This window comes from Pinus tabuliformis, chromosome 9, assembly GCF_031772625.1.
Source record: "Pinus tabuliformis cultivar Carrire ecotype Pingquan chromosome 9, CPIR1, whole genome shotgun sequence".
Taxonomy (NCBI): Eukaryota; Viridiplantae; Streptophyta; class Pinopsida; order Pinales; family Pinaceae; genus Pinus; species Pinus tabuliformis.
Genome location: NC_142307.1, coordinates 1,354,633,415 through 1,354,650,039, shown reverse-complemented (window position 1 = coordinate 1,354,650,039; position 16,625 = coordinate 1,354,633,415). Strand labels below are relative to the sequence as shown.

General features: G+C 38.7%; 1 protein-coding gene across 5 annotated transcripts in view; it reads left to right on the top strand.

The window, feature by feature from the left end:
- Nucleotides 1-16,625, top strand: part of LOC149153528 (glucosamine 6-phosphate N-acetyltransferase-like) — a 134,078-nt gene that overhangs the window by 15,162 nt on the left and 102,291 nt on the right. The gene's annotated exons all lie outside the window — the stretch shown is intronic.

Genomic DNA, 16,625 nt, shown 5'->3' with positions numbered 1-16,625 from the left:
TGGGAGTGTTCATGGACTTGCGGACCATCATCCCAAATTTCTGAAGGATCTTAATAATATACCCTTGACCAAGGAAGATTTCTCCCAACTTCTACGACACTTCTAATCCTAAGTAGTATGCATTAAGCCAAGATCCTAAATTCATAAATCAATTCGCTCTTACACTGAATAATGAGATTCTATGCTCCTGTCAGAAATACATCAACATATAGTAACAAAATCATAGGCTCACCTCCAACAACCCTATAGTATAGATTTGAATCAACATCACTCATGGTAAAACCAAAACTCATTAGGTATCCATCAATTGTAGAATACCAAGCCCAAGGTGCATGCTTGAGTCTGTGCAAAGCTTTCTTTAGTCTGTAAACATGAGTCTCCCTCTCATCTACCTCAAAGCTTTAAGGTTGCTCTATGTACACTTCTTCCTCAATCACTCCATTGAGGAAAGCAATTTTCACGTCCATTCGATGCAATTTCTAGCCTATAATAGAAGCAATAGAAATAATAGTTCTAATAGAATTGTACCTGGCAACTGGAGGAAATGTGTCTTCATAATCCTCTCCCTCTTTTTGGGAGAACCCTCTTGCCACGAATCATGCTTTGTACTTGTCTATGCTGCCATTAGCCGCATGCTTGATCTTGTAGATCCACTTGGAAGTCACCACTGACTTCCCTTTAGGTTTGGGTACAATTTATTATACATCATTCTTCATGATGGATTGATATTTCTCCATCATGGCATCCTTCAAAACTCGTTGGCCTGTTGCCTCCTCATAGCTGGATGGTTCGGAGTTAATGATTTGACTCATCAATGTTGCATATCCTAAGTACTTCTTAGGACGTTTGGGTTCTCTGAAAGTGCCACGGTGAGCTGCATGTGTCTCTGCATCATGCAATGTACTTCCAAGCCATGCTGACCTCTTCTTGGATTTCAGAACAATGACACTAGGTGGGTCCACAGGTTCATTTGGACCTTTTGGCTCTTCTTGATGATCTAGGCGATGTTCCACAAGTCACGAGCGCACATGCTTGGGAGCTTCGTGCTCCTCATCATTAGTATCCGAGTGAGATCCTTTGGACTTCCAGAAGGTAGCATCCTTATCAAAAGTAACATCCTGGCTAATTTCAACTTGCCGCTGTCCTAGAACATAAATCTTGTAAGCCTTTGATGTCTCATTATATGAAGGCTCCAGCTTAGTCCTCTTCTCCTTGGGAACATGAATGTAGACAATACAACCAAAGATCATCAAATGCCCGACCTCTGGTTTCTCACTCATGAAGACTTCTTCAGGAGTCTTACTCCCCAATATTTGGTGAGGACTTCTGTTCAAGACATAAATTGTTGCCTTGGATGACTCTCCCCATAAGAACATGGGTAAGTCTTGATTATGAATCATTGCTTTAGTTGCTTCCATAATGGTTATGTTCTTCCTTTCAACAATCCCATTGCGTTGAGGGTTGTAAGGGACTATCAACACTCTCTTAATCCCAGCTTCCTTGCGAAGGCAATGTGTTCCTTGGAGGTACACTCTCCTCCATTATTTGACCTCAAGAATTTAATCTTCTTCCCTATAAAGTTCTCCACTTGAGCCTTGAATTCTTGAAACTTGCTGAAGACCTCATCCTTGGTCTTCAAGAAGTAAATCCATGTCTTCTAGGAGAAGTCATCAATGAAAGTCACATAATATAGAAAACCACCCAAGGATGACACTGACATTGGTCCACATACATCTGAATGTATTAGGTCCAAAATTCCTTTGGATCTGCTATCATTGCTTGGAAAAGGTCCTTTGACATTCTTGCCAAGTGCACAACCTTTGCAAACTCCTTCATGCTCTACCTGGATTTCTGGAAGACCTGTAACCATCTTCCTTAATGCTGGTAAAGCCTTGTAGTGAATATGAGCAAATCTTCGGTGCCATAATTCGCATAGATCAATGTTATCATGTACCAATGCTTGAATTGATTGTCCCAAGAGTCTGTACAAGCCTCCCTCTCGAACACCAATCACCTTGGCAGAATCTATGCTTGAACCCTTCTTCCATACAAGGACTTGTCCATCAACAAACACAACTCTATATCCTTTGTCTTCCAAGGAGGAGGTAGAAAGCAAATTCTTTTTCAGACTAGGTACATACAATACATCATTTATAAAAATGTTACCTCCTGACTCCAACTGGAAATATGTTGAGCCAACGCCTTTGACTGCATACTTGTTATTGTCACCAAGCTCCACTTTCTATGTTAACTTTTTTTCTACTAATTCTGTGAGGTTGTCACGGTTACCTATCATATGTTTGGAGGCACCATTGTCTACTAACCGATTGTCATTGTGATCTGCAATAGAACCCGCAAGGGCATAAAAGAAGAAATAATTATCATCGTCAGTATTGTCATTCCTTGACTTCTTCTTATGTTCATCATCAATGTTTGTAACCGAAGCTTGCTGCTTGCCCTTCCTCTTCCTATTATCCTTTCCTTTAGGGCACTTGTCCTTATAGTGACCAAACCCGCAAGGGCAGAAAAGAAGAAATAATTATCATCGTCAGTATTGTCATTCCTTGACTTCTTCTTATGTTCATCATCAATGTTTGCAACCGAAGCTTGCTGCTTGCCCTTCCTCTTCCTATTATCCTTTCCTTTAAGGCACTTGTCCTTATAGTGACCAAACTTGTGGCAACAAAAACATTGAATCTTTGACATATCCTTCTTTCCTTGAGAGGGAGCAGGTCTTCTTCCTGCATTCCTTTTTAGAAACATTTCAAAATTTCTTCTTCCTTTGTCATTCTTAGAATGGGCTATAAATGCTTGAGAATCACCATGTTGAGGCCTCTGAATCTTCCCTTTTGATACTAGTCTAGATTTCTCTTTGTTGAGAAACCAATAGTCCAACAAATTAGGGTTGATTTCTCTTACGTGATAATTGCTTGTGAATATTTGTTGGCTTCTTATTTTTTTATTATGTTTTCTACATCAAACAAGGCGGATAGAGTTCATTTTGGCAACAGGGGAGAAGGTTCCAGTATAGTCAATGCTTTCAATTTGTGAAAAACCCTTAACAACAAGACGAGCTTTATGTTTATCAACTTTTCCATCTGGTCCAAATTTGGTTCTGTAACCCATTTGCATCTAACAAGTTTTCGTCCCTTTGGAAGAGGAACAAGATCCCATGTATCATTTGCCAATAATGAATGATATTCTTCATTCATAGCTGCGTCCCAATCTGGATGGCCTGAAGCTTCTGTAGTAGCACAAACCCATTTTGGAAGCTGAGGAGTTGAAGGAGGATCTCGAGAACATGGGGGAGGATTGTCATCCTCGCTGTCATCATGTGAAGAAGAAATATTTTCAGAAGTAGAAGTGATAGAGAGAGGTGGCACATCCGCTGAACTAGGCTCGTAGGCCGATATATTTTCAGCAAACTTACATCTTTTCTAATGATAACTTTTTTGGATTTAGGTGGAAGAAGTCTATATCCTTTGACATCTTCAAAATATCCAACAAAAATACATTTTTCACTCTTAGGTTCTAAGACTTTATGTTTCTCATCAGGAGTATGGGCCTATGCTTCACTTCCAAAAACACGAAAGTGACTTACATCTGGTTTAATTGAGCTCCATGCTTCTTCTGGAGTGATATTCTTTAAAACCTTAGTAGGAGTGGGATTTACTATGTAATTTGCACAGTTAATTGCTTTTGCCCAAAAATTAAGACTAAGCCCTCTAGATTGAAGCATACAATTAGCCATTTCCTTTAAGGTGCGACTCTTCTTTTCAGCTACACCATTTTGTTGTGGAGTATATGAAACAGTATGTTGCAATTGAATTCCATGCTCAATCCGCCGAACTAGGTCCGTAGGCCGATATATTTTCAGTAAACTTTACATATTTTCTAATGATAACATTTTTGGATTTAGGTGGAAGAAGTCTATATCCTTTGCATCTTCAAAATATCCAACAAAAATACATTTTTCACTCTTAGGTTCTAAGACTTTATGTTTCTCATCGGGATATGGGCCCATGCTTCACTTCCAAAAACACGAAAGTGACTTACATCTAGTTTAATTGAGCTCCATGCTTCTTCTGGAGTGATATTCTTTAAAACCTTAGTAGGAGTGCGATTTACCATGTAGTTTGCACAGTTAATTACTTCTGCCCAAAAATTAAGACTAAGCCCTTTAGATTGAAGCATACAATTAGCCATTTCCTTTAAGGTGCGATTCTTCCTTTCAGCTACACCATTTTGTTGTGGAATATATGGAATAGTATGTCGTAATTGAATTCCATGCTCAATGCAAAAGTTGATGAATTTGTTGTTAACATATTCTCTGCCATTATCAGATCTTAGCTTAAGAATTTGATGTCCAGATTGTTTCTCAACAAAGGCCTTAAAGGCCAAGAACATGTTAAAGACTTCACTCTTGATTTTTAAGAAGTATACCCAAGTGCGTCTGGAGAAATCATCAATGAAAGTTAAGAAATACTTGTAGCCAGAGAATGAAACAACTGGAAGTGGACCACATAAATCACTGTGCACAAGCTGTAAAGGGGCTGAGGCGTGCCAAGAGGCACGCTTTTCAAAACTATCTTGATGATTTTTTTCAAGTACACATTCGGAACAAACACCATCTCTGCAAGATACCATAGGAAGACTTGTCACCATATTTTCCTTACATAGATTTTGAAGGGAGCGATAGTTTAAGTGACCAAATCGCTCATGCCAAAGTTTGCTCACTTCATCATTATGAACAACAAATATTGAGGGAAGAGTTGATGACCCAAAGTTGTTAAACTTATACAACCTTGTAGAATCATCAACAATGCTGGTAGCTAAAATCTGTCTAGGATCTCTTAGGTCCTTAATTACAACATCATGGTGTGAAAATTCAGCGGTTTTACTTTTGCTTGAATGAGTTATCTGATATACAGATAGAAGGTTGCAAGATAAGGTAGGAACACATAGTACATCATCAAATTGACCATTGTCTAGATGAATAGTTCTAGTCCCTACAACACTAAGAGATCTATCATCACCAACATATATATTTTTGGTGTTACAATTATTTAAATAAGAAAACATGGCTTTGTTTTTGGCCATGTGATAAGAAGCTCCAGAATCAATGAACCACTCATGAGAATGAGAAGAAGAAGATACATTTAGTGCATAACCAGATCGAGATGCTTGACAACCACATGCAGAAAGTGCAATTCCTGAAGATGAAGTTGAAGAGTGCTCCAAATGGATGTTATGCTTCTTCATTGCTGCTTCCATGGCTTCCATCTTTTTAAAGCATTTGGATTCTAAGTGACCATCATGATTACAAAAGTTGCAATGTCGATCAGTCTTCTTCCCTTTGTTTTTATTTGCCTTATCATTTTGTTGAATTGATTTTTTATTTTGAGACTGAAATTGCTTAGGACCTTTGTTTGGTTTAGGACCATTCTTTTTAGGATGCTGCTTCTTAGGATTTTTTGAATTTGGTTGCTGCTAAGGATTTCTTAGAAGAATTTCCAATATTAAGAAGACCAAGATGTAAGAATTTTTCTTGTTCTCTTATTAAAGAATCACAAAAGACATCAAAAGAGGTGGACTTGTAGTCTTGCCCTTGAGAAATAAAGGCTTATCTTGAAAATGGAAGGTGGAAACAAACACAGAGTAGGGTGGTCTCAACTTAGTAAGAATGGAATAGATAAGGTTACCATCTTATTTCTTAACCTTAACACCTTCCAAGAGAAGTCTAAGGGTCTTGAACTTGGACAAAAAATCTTCAATGGAAGAAAAATTATTGGGTTCCAACGTAAGCAACTCATTTTAGAGTTGATAAGCTCTAATTTCATTTTTAATTCCAAAAACTTTATTGAGCTGTTTCATTGTTTCATCAGGGGTATCAAGTTCTACGATATGGAATCTAAGGTATGGAGAAATAGACATCCATAACAACCCACGTGCTTGATCTTGCCTATTTTCCCATTTGGCTTGCTTATTTTCATCAGGTTTAGCCTCTTGGCTTGAGACTATTCTATAAAGACCTTTACTTCTAAGTAAATCCTTAATGTAGGACAACCATTGGAAGTAGTTGGTGCTGTCAAGAATAAATTGGCATGGACTTTCCATTTTAACAGAAACTAAAGCTGTAGATGCTGAAACTAAGTGTTCCAATGGAAAGATCTCAAAAAATTAGGCTGATTAAAAAAAACGGCTTCCAGATGAAGAAGTTATGGCTTTTTGAAGAAAAGTTGTTGAAGATGCTGACGGAGTACGTGAATGTGCAGAAGTGAATGATAATGCTATATTTTTAAAAAAATCCCCCCCTTTCCAAACTTAATCTAATTTAAAAAAATATTTTATATGACTCACTTTTATAAATAAGTGAAAGTTACTTTTACAATGGTGCTTTATGAGCTACCCACTAAATTATAACTTAAATAAAATATAAAGAGACTTTAGAATTATAAGTGACTGACTTTTTATAATGGGTGAGAACACTTTTACATAAAGTAACTTTAAAACATAAGTTACATGTACTTTTTGAAAAAGTAACTCAACAAAAAGAAAGACTTGAACCCAAGACTTATATTCTCATAAAGCAACTTTGCACCAAGTGAGCTAGTTTAAAAGGTTAGTAATTCTTGGAAAAGAGAAAGGGTTTTTTTTAGTTACTGAAGCTTTGGAGTGTGTGCTTACTTGAGAAAACTTTTTTTGCCTACAAAACAAAAAACCACACAACCCAAAATGGATATGCAAAAAAAAACCAAACCTTATGGCTTGAAGTTAGATTTCTCCTGAAACTAAATATTTTCCTGAATGTTTCTGATTTTCCGAGATCACATTAAGGCGCGGCAGAAAAGAGCATACACAAAAATGAAAGGTATGGATCCGGTAATAAAAAATAGAGAGATAAATAAATCGAAATAAATAGAGAGATAAATAACTAAAACTGCAAATAAACACTGTATACCTCCAGATCTTAAAAATGACGTAGCTAGGGCTACCGGAAACCTTTTCGCATGAAACGAAAGGGGTTCTTCACTGGAACAGATGCTCCTAACACAATAGAGCAATTCTCTTGGTTCGAAAGCGGTCACAAACAATAGATCTAGGAAACGACAATCAGATGCAGTTGTACCAGCTTCGGATTTGGACCACCAACGAATGTGGCCTTCAAATAGCTCTGATACCATGTAGGAATTTACAGGCTAGGTTCCTCAGATAGAACACCACAGGACACTGCTCACAAATAGATCACAGATCAGTACACCAGTGTTCTTGACGTGGTTAAAACCCTCAAAGAGAGAAACAATCCATGGCCTGAGCCAATGCGGCCACTTCAGGCAATTTATTAATGTAAAAGAAAGAAAATTTACATAAGCTTCTCTCATGAATGGTCCCCTTACAAATGACCGTCCATGCTCTTTAAATAGAGATCATGGACCAATTGGGTGTTAAGCCACAGATCAAGTGTTAGTAATATTGAGGAGAGGATGAACCGTCGAATCACTTCATGTCTAGAACATATCGTGACCGTTAGATTGTAAGTTACAAAAAGTACATACTAAAGAAACACACTTTACATAACTATACACTAGACCAAGTTATACTTAACTATTTCCTATGTGTCGGAATATCCTAACAAAAGTCAACGTTGTTAAACGCCCTTCAAATTTGATTAGACTTTGAATTTTCGGCCCTTGCAACACCTATGAAATTTTTCTCCTTGCAACAAAAATCTCGCACGTGTGGCAAAATGTAGGGTAGAAATCACAAGATTCTCTCTCCTTTGACCTTTGTTATCTCTCCTTTGACTTTCACTCTTCTTCCTTAAACTTTTGCTGGTTTTTCTTCTCTCTCTTGCAGAGAAATTGAATTGGTGTATTGATGCTACAATGAGGTCGAACTGCTATATATATATACTCATCTAGGAGGTCGAACTGGTGCCTTTCTAGGCCGACTTGTCTAGGCAGGGTTGCCTTGGTCTTGTGGGTGACAAATTGACTCTTTTGACTCAAATTTTTTTCCTCTTTCTTACAAAAGTCCAATTGGGACTTGACTTAAGCACAATAGATTGACTCATGACAAATTTTCTTTTGACTTAATAAACCCTAGAAGCATGAAAAACATGTTTGACTAATAATAATAATAATAAATTTCTTTTTCTTTTTCTTTTTGATTTTACACGAAATACATATTGATACAAGTTCAATGATAATTATGAAGACCGAACCTAGTTACATTTCCAACACTCTTGAGTACATGATGTCCATAGCTGGTCAAAACTTGGAACTTTTGTTCTACCACAAATGCTAGATGCAAATGAATCCCATGAATTAGGTAGACCATTAAGAGCTGCAGTCACAAGTTTTGTTTCCTCAATGCTTTCTCCAATAGCTTGAATTTGATCTCTCAATTGAGAGATCCTCATGAAGTAGGAAGTTGCCATATCATCTCTAGTCATATTTGAACATCACGAAGTTGGTTCCTCAAGCTCATTTTCAGACCAAGGTTGTTGATGGTATACAATCCTACCAAGGAATCATACATCTGCTTTGAAGTTTTTAGTGCTGAAACATATGGAATCAAATGGTCTCTGATGGATTTAACAAGAATCCTCTTAGATGTGATTTCAGACTTCTTGTACCTTGCTTTTTCTTCATTATCCTATGGTTTAGTGATTGCGTGTTTCACTTAATCCATAACATCATTCTCTTCAAGAATGAGATCAATCCTTGTCTTCCAAGCCCTAAAATTTGTAGCACCTTCCAACTTATTCTTTGCCTTAGTAGATGAACCCATGGTCAAAGATCTGGTCACAGATTAGATTGCAGAAGTAAGTGTCTTCAAGAGTGATCTCAATGCCCTTTCCTTCACCAAAGCTCTGATACCATGTTGATTTTTCAAGTGCAATAAAGACAAGCACAATTTTCTGCTACAGATAATTACTTCCAATGATATTGTTCTTACTTTAGCACATTCTAGATCATTAAGTAATTATACTTCAGAAAATTTCAACCATAAATGCAATAGAGCAGTAGAGATCACAGTGGAATAAACATGCATAAGAGACACAAAAACTTTACCTTGGGAAAACCCAAACTACATGCATAAGAGACGCAAAAACTTTTAACTTGGGAAAAACCCAACAATCGTCTCTTAGGAGAAATTGTCCAAATCAACAAATGTATAATATGAATATCCCATTCATACTTGGTCAAACTGACCAAACAAATCATATAGGTCAAACCTAGTCAAAAGAGAGAGAATTTAGTCTTGTGGTCAAACAGGCCGAATTTCAGCCCCTGCAACTGCCTTAGGCAAACTGTAGTCAAATAGAGCAACAAAAGGTTTGGTCAACGTAGGTCAAATAGCCCAGAAAATCCTCAGTCAACATTGGTCAAAGCAAGTCAAACTTCTGGTCAACTTCGCTAGTCTTCTCTCTCTCTCTCTCTCTCTCCCTTTCGCATGTGTGGACAAAAAACAAAAGATTTGATGATCCGAAATGATTCCAAATGGAGGAGGTTGACTGGTGTATTTATAGTGGTCAAAGTAAGAGGGTTTTGACCAAAGGTCAAACCCATTCAACTGGTGGGGCCAACCTAACTGTTTGGGGCCTACATGAACAATTTTTCTTTTTAATTTCCTTTGACTTTGTTGAATTGAATACTGACCTCAGCTACAAAAATTAAACAATCGAGATTCCAAACCTTCGATAAGTGGTTTAGGAGCAAGTACTAGTTCTAGTATTTTATATTTACAATTTTGATTTTTTCACCACTCTAGTCCCACACATGGGTTGACTTGAAACATGTATCAACGAGTTCAGAAACTCACATGCTGCTCCTGGACTTAATATGGTCACAATCATGATTCCTTTACATTCTTTAGTCCTGCTCGACATAAATCTTTTCCAAAATCAGAATAATTTTTTTAGGATAACAATGGTATGTTCTATGCTTAGAGCAATTTTACTTTAATTTCTTTATTAGCCCAATATCAATATCCAATTCAGCAATCACATCATCAGGATAGTAAAATGCAGATAGAACATAAACAATAACAGTAGAAGACAAACCAACACAAGAGGACACAAGATATGGCACGAGCCAGGGACAAACCCCAATGTGGGGAAACCCTTGATCAATTCTTCTTATAATTCTTCAAAAGTTTAGCAGAGATAGTACAGTTTACAATATTCACTTGTCCAATCTGATTAATCAAAACAAAAAAAATAGAAAGCCCTAACTAGAAAGTCAACGTTGGTCAAAGTCAACCTCCTGAAATTTTGGCTCCCTGAAATTTTGGTTTCCTGAAATTTCGGTCAAATTTGGGCAACGCAGCAACTAGAAAATTAGACCTTCCTTCACACGTGTGGAGAGAGAGAGAAACCCAGAAATCTGTACCCAATCAAGATGAGAGAGAGAAAGATGAATGAGAGTGATGCCAAAATGACAAGGTGGCACCTTGTATTAATATGCAATGTTGAAGGCTGGAGGAGGCTAATTTGATGGCTGGCTGACCTTGACAATTTGTCCATAATCAAAATAAATTCATAACTTCATTTGTACATGTTAGAATGGGATGATCTTTAGATCAATCCTACACCTCTCGGAAAGAGGAATGCAAGAAAATTATCAACTGCCTCATAAGAGCTGTCCAAAGTGATGTTTGGCCCTAGTTGCCAAATTTAACACTCCCTCTCAACGAGGGAGAACATCACTTGCCAAACTTCTGACAATCTGTACCATCCCTGTCATTGCTCTGCTGAACCATGAAGAAAGAAGAAATGATTGAGAATGTATCATACCATTCTTCACTGACCCGAAGTCAGTCTCCAATAATAGAGAGTGTGTCATACCACTCTTAACCGACCCGAAGTCAGTTTCCATTGATCCCAGATCAATATCAACATCCTAGCATAGGGAGTATGGTAGTACACGATGTGTCCATCGGTAGTACTATGGTCCCTATCCTCATTTCCCTACTCATTGGCCAAATGAGAGGTACTTCCCATGAGTCCCGGACTACATGGGTAGGATGTGCCGACAGGAGAAGGTGAACCATTCATCTTGCTCATATGCCATAGGGGAGGGTGAGCCACTCAGCCTATTCAAATGCCACCATGGGGTATCACAGGGGAAGGTGAACCATTCACGCTGTACATATCCCACCACTAGGGGAGGGTGAGTCATCCTATGGTCGCTCATTGCTCCAAGGAGTACCCCAAGCCCCACAGAGCTCCCAGAGCTCAACATCCATCTCATACGGGACACTCATAAAAGGGTCTCTCCACAACTCCAAGTTGTTTAGGGAAGGTCAAGAATTTGACCTTTCCCAAGGCTTCGTAAGAATATTGACGAGCTTTATTGCTCCCCGTTGTACCATATCCTGGATAAAGTGGCACTTGATATCAATATGCTTGGAGCGATCATGAAACACAAGATTCTCAGAAAGACGAATCCCACTCTAGTTGTCACAGAAGATCATGGTGGTATCCAGCACATGTCCAAACATCTCACTAAAGAGCTTCCTCAACCAGACAGCTTCACAGGAGGCCAAACTAGCAGCACTGTATTTAGCCTCAGCGGTGCTTAAATCAACCAATTTTTGCTTCTTGCTCATCCATGATATTGAAGCAGAACCTAGAGAGAAGCAACATCCTGATGTACTTTTGCAATCCACCACACTACTGGCCCAGTCTGCATCAGAGTAACCATGGAACCTGAAATTCCCGACAGTGTATCTCAGTCCATAAGTGATTATGCTCCAAAGATATCTCAAGAGATTCTTGGTAGCAATCCAATGTATGTGATGAGGCTTGACCGTAAACTGGATCAATGTATTCACTGCAAAACATATGTCCGGACGAGAGTTCACCAAGAACATCAGCCCCCCCACGAGTTGATGATACTAGGAAGGATTTCCCAAATCGTGCCAAACAACACTTTCGCATAACTTCTTGAAGTTAAGTTCCATCGGAGTAGTAGCGGACTTGCAGTCCACCATCCCAAATCTTTCAAGTATCTTCACAATATACTTTCCGTGAAAAAGGAAAATCTCGCCTGGCTTTTACCAGACCTCCAACCCTAGGAAGTAATGTATCAGTCCTAGGCCCTTCATCTCGAATTCGGAAGCCAACTCCCTCTTACATTGATGAATAAGAGGGTTTGCACCTGTCAAAAAGAGATTGTCCACATAGAGTACCAAGATGAGAGGTCTATCATTCTCAACCTTAAAAGAAAGGTTTGGATCAACTTCACTTCTCGTAAATCCCAACTTCATTAGATAACTATCGATCCTCTCATACCAAGCCCGGGGTGCTTGCTTCAACCCATAGAGGGCTTTCTTCAGCCTGCATAAATGTGTTTGACGATCTTGAACTTCGAACCCCTCAGGTTGTTCTACATAGACTTTCTCCTTGAGTGAAACATGCAAGAAGGCAGTCTTGACATCCATGTAGTGAAGATTCCATCCTTGCAAGGCAACAAGGGCTATAATCGAACAGATGGTGGTGTAGCGGGCAACCGGTGCAAATATCTCATCATAATCTACACCTTCCTTTTGAGAGAAGCTTCGAGCAACGAATCTGGCCTTGAACTTTTTAGCACTTCCATCGGCTCCATGCTTGACCTTGAAGAGCCATTTTGAGGTGAGAACGGATTTGTCCTTAGGACTAGGGATCACATCCCAGACATTATTCTTCATAATTGACTCATACTCTTCGTTCATTGCATCCTTCCAAACCTGGTGTTTGGTAGCTTCTTTGAATGTGCAAGGCTCAGATTGAACAATGGTGCTCATAGCAGTTAAGTACCCTTGGTACCTATTCGACTTCTTACTTTCACGAAATGTCCCCCTAGGTGCAACATGTCTCTTGGCATCTTCGAGAGTCTCCCTAAGCCATGAGGTTCTCCTTTTCGAGGAGGAGGGCTCATGAGGGGGTGGATCAATGGGATCCATTGGTCCTTCAACATCGGGCATCTGCTGATCTTGCGATTCTCCCTGCTTTTCGGAATCTGCTTCTTTGTCCTTCCTTGGAAGAGGAAGGTTACTAATCTTCCCAAGGGCAACATCCTCATCGAAAGTGACGTCATGACTCTCCACTTCTCTTTGACCAGGCACATAGATTCTATATGACTTAGAAGTTTCATCGTAGCCCACAAATGTTCCTTTTTTCCTGGAAAAATATACGGGGCTACCAAAAATTCTAAAGGAGAAACATCAGGTTTCTTATCGGTGAAAACTTCTTCGGGAGTCTTGGAGTCCAACGCTTGATGAGGGCATCTATTTTGAACATACACAATGGTGTTTGCAGATTCGGCCCATAAGAACTTCAGAAGGCTTTGATCATGAAGCATGGCACGAGTGGCTTCTACGATAGAACGATTCTTCCTTTCAACAACACCATTTTGCTCAGGAGTATATGCGGTAGTAGTCTCCCTCTTAATGCCAGCTTCTCTACAATAATATTTGAACTCATTTGATTCGTATTTTGTTCCATTATCGGTCCTCAATATTTTGATTTTCTTCCCGGTTTGATTTTCGACCAAAGCTTTGAAAGAACGAAACCATGAGAATACTTCGTCCTTCTTCTTCAAGAAATATATCCAAGTCTTGCGAGAGAAATCATCTATAAAGGTTGCATAATATAAGTATCCTCCAAATGAGTTCACAAACATTGCACTAGATAGATCAGAATGAATCAATTGCAATATGCCAGTGCTCTTGCTATCACTTGAGGGGAATGGTCCCCTTGTATGCTTTCCTTTGGCACACCCCTGACAAACACCTTCATGTTCAACTTTAAATTCGGGCATACCTGTCACCATCTTCCTTGCATTGGGTAGAGCTTTATAATGTAGATGAGCAAACCTCCGATGCCATAATTCGGATTGAAGTGATGTGTTGCAAGACATAGCTCCCAATGGGCTTCCTCCAACTTGATATAGCCTATCAACCCTGAAGCCAAGTGTAAATGCATCTTTGTAATTTTTTTTCCATACACGTACCTTTCCATCGATGAATACCACCTTGAATCCTTTGTCCTCCATCAACGAGATAGATACTAGGTTCTTCTTTAGATTGGTTACATATAGTATTTCTTGAAGGTGAACGATGTTACCTTGATTCAATTGAAGGGTAACATTCCCAACTCCCTTCACGGGATAGGTGGCATTGTCTCCAAGGATAATTTCCAAATTTGTATCCTTCTCTATTAGATTTGAAAGAGCTTCTTTGTACCTGGTGAAGTGCCTTGACGCACCACTATGAATCAACCAATTTCCCAAAGTATTTGGAGGAGAGGCAGTAGAAAGGGCAGATATAAGATAGAATTCCTTTTGCTTGCTATCAACAACATTAGATTCATCATACCTGGAGTTTCTTGTTCTTTTAGAAGCTCGATCATTTCCAAGTTGAGTAGTGGAAGCATTTCTTTTCCCTTTGTTGTTGAACCTTCCATTCCTTTGATTGTTGATGTTGCCCCTGGAATGATTGTGATCATCATCATGTGATGTGTCCCTTCTATTTGGACACTCCCTGGCATAGTGACCAAACTTGTTGCAAACGAAGCATCTTCTCGTCCTTCCATTTTTGAATCCCGGTTTTCCTTGACTTTGCTTCTTTGAACTTGCATTGTACTTGGCATGAGCGAAGAATGCGATAGGATTATTCCTATTCGAAGGCATCTCTAATTCCATCATCCTTGTTTTTTTCCTGAGAACATCTAGTCAGCAATTCTTTAAAACCTGGAATTCTGTCGTTATTGAGAACAATAGTGTTGAACACATGCCATTTGGGAGGAAGACCTCCAAGGGCAATGAGAGTGAGCTCCTTGTCAGCAATAGCTTCACCAATCGAAAGAAGATCATTTTTGATCTCGGTAATCCTCATGAAGTAGGATTGAATATCCTCACCTTTTCCCTTCTTTATATCCTTCAGCTTGTTCTTGAGGAAAATAATTTGATTTGCATTGCTAGATTTGAACATGCCAACCAACCTGTCATATATCTCCTTTGATGTGTTCAAATCGGAAATGTAAGCAACTAAATGCTTATGAATAGAATCCTTGGTGATCTTCTTGGCTTTGACTTCACCTTTCTTGTATTTGGTTTTAGCAGTAGTCGGTGCATTAGAAGGAGGTTCTAAAATCTTTCCCTGCACATAATCCATCACATCTTGTTCTTCTAATGTCAAATCAAGAGACATCTTCCATGCATGATAATCAGACTTATCATGAAGCTTATCATCATACTTGAAGTAGGATGTGGAAGCCATTGAATCTTGTCTTTAATCAGTGATTGCTCCTCTTGGTGATTGTTCTTCTCACTCTTGCTTGGGCTTTGTCTTCACCTCAACTCTGATACCATGTTAATTTTAGGATAACAATGGTATGTGCTATGCTTAGAGCAATTTTACTTCAATTTCTTTAGTAGCCCAATATCAATATCCAGTTCAGTAATCACCTCGTCATGATAGTAAAATACAGATAGAACATAAAAAATAGCAGTAGAAGACAAACCAACTCAAGAGGACACAAGATATGGCATCAACTAGGGACAAACCCCAATGTGGGGAAACCCTTGATCAATTCTTCTTAGAACTCTTCAAAAGTTCAGCAGAGAGAGAGGGTACAATTAACAATATTCACTTGCCCAATCTGAGCAGTCAAAACAACAAAAACAAAAAGCCCTAACCAGAAAGTCAACGTTGGTCAAAGCCAACCCCTTGAAATTTCGGCTTCTTGAAATTTCGGCCTCCTGAAATTTCGGTCAAATCTGATCAACACAGCAGCTAGAAAATCAGACCTTTCTTCGCACGTGTGGAGAGAGAGAGAAACCCATAAATCTATATCAGTGTTGTTAAAATCACGATATTATCGCGATTTTATCGTTTTATCGCGAGTTTTTCATCAGAACGAGAATATCGCGAGTAGTACTCGCGTTTTTTTTGTACGCGATTTTTTTCTCGAAAAGATCACGATTTTTCCGGTGATTATTGTGGAGGGTTGGGGCAGCACGGTTTTATAAGGAAAAAGTTAAAAATGAAAAGAAAATGAATATTTTTGTACCAAACGATTTTTTCCCAATTATTTCTGATTTTTTCCTCGCACCGATATTATTTCGATAAGGATTAATGCAACATTGATCTATACCCAATCAAGATGAGAGAGAGAAAGATGAATGAGAGTGATGCCAAAATGAGGAGGTGGCACCTTGTATTTATATGCAACATGGAACGCTGGATGAGGCTAATTTGATGGCTGACCGACCTTGACAGTTTGTCCATAATCAAAATAAATTCATAACTTCATTTGTACATGCCAGAATGGGATGATCTTTAGATCAATCCTACACCTCTCGGAAAGAGGAATCCAAGAAAAATATCAGTTGCCACATAAGAGCTGTCCAAAGTGATGTTTGGCCTTAGTTGCCAAATTTAACAATAAGGGAATATTTTCTTTAGTATCTTATTAGCATAGACATGTAATTATCTGAATCATTTGGAGGCTTTAAAATTTACTCTTAGTTGAATCCCTGGACATTAGAGATATGATTGATTTGGCCACCTCAAAGTTCTCTTGATAAATCTGCAGGAAGATGCTACACTACTTCGCAATGGATGCAAAATCA